This window comes from Gossypium hirsutum, chromosome A02 (assembly GCF_007990345.1).
Source record: "Gossypium hirsutum isolate 1008001.06 chromosome A02, Gossypium_hirsutum_v2.1, whole genome shotgun sequence".
Lineage (NCBI taxonomy): Eukaryota > Viridiplantae > Streptophyta > Magnoliopsida > Malvales > Malvaceae > Gossypium > Gossypium hirsutum.
Window position 1 is genome coordinate 35085125 of NC_053425.1, and position 1540 is coordinate 35086664.

The window sequence follows — 1540 nt, forward strand, 5'->3', positions numbered from 1 at the left end:
ACAATTTCATTAAAGATCCTTTAACAAAAGTTGTTTATTTAACAATAAGGATTTATTTTCTTCCATAAAAATTTAAAACCCTAGCATCATCATCAATGGGAAATCTCAAAATATTCAATAATTTTGCAAATTAGTCCCCTCATTAGATAGATTAAGCAACAACGATTCCGAAAACAAAAAATTATTAAAAACCGAGTAGAAAATACATACATGCATACAAAAACACCATGGCCGAATGAAGCTTCATCCATGGCTGCCCTTTTTGTTTGAAATTTCGATGGAGGAGAGAAATAAAGATGAGAAATTACTTTAGTTTTATTTATTTTGTCTTTTATGACTTATTTACCAAAATAACCTTTAAAACATTTAATAATTACACTAATGCCAAGCCATCAAAATCCACTATCTCTTTAATGGACCATTTACCAAATAAGGACTCCCACATTAAAGTTCTATAACTATTTGGTTCATTTAACTAATAGGACTCATATTTTACGCCTTACACGATTTAGTCCTTTTTACCGAATTAAGCATTTAAACAGTAAAATTTCTTCACAAAATTTTTACACAACTCTAATATCATGCTGTAAATATTAAAATAATAATAAAATAATTTTTTTGACATTGGATTTGTGGTTCCAAAACCACTGTTGCCACTTAGCTAAAATCGGGCTGTTACATGCTTTTAAAACGAAGTATGGCCATTATGAATTTCTTGTAATGCCTTTTGGGTTGACAAATGCACTGACTAATATTTATGGACTTGATGAATAGGATATCCCGGCCATACTTAAACAAGTTCGTTGTTGTGTTTATTAATGACATCCTGAGTTATTCCAAGGATGAGACTGAGCATGTGGAACATCTAAGAACGGTTTTACAAATCTTATGGAACAAATAGTTGTATGCTAAATTTAGAAAGAGTGAGTTTTGGCTCCGAGAGGTTGGATTTCTCGATCACATTGTGTCGAGTGATGGCATCCGAGTTGATCTAATTAAGATATCTGCTATTGTTGAGTGGAAGCCGTCGAAGAACGTAACTGAGGTTAGAAGCTTTTTGGGCTTAGCCGGTTACTATCGATGCTTCGTAAAAGGATTTTCAATGATTGCGACTCCTTTGAAGAGATTATTGCAAAAAGATGTTAAGTAGTGTTTTGAGAAATTGAAGACATTACTGACTGAAGCTCTAGTTTTAGTGTAACCTGAACCGGGAAAAGAATTCGTGGTCTATAGTGACACGTCCTTAAATGGAATGGGTTGTGTACTTATGCAAGAGGGAAAAGTAATAGAATATGCTTTGAGGCAACTAAATCCACACGAGAAAAATTATCCAACACACGACTTGGAGCTAGCTGCCATTGTATTTGCCTTGAAGATTTGGAGACACCATTTGTATCGTGAAACGACCGTATATTCACATATCACAATAGTTTGGAGTATTTCCTAACTCAAAAGGAATTAAATCTGAGACAACGAAGATGGTTAGAGTTGATTAAAGATTATGAATTGATCATTCATTATCACCTGAGAAAGGCGAACG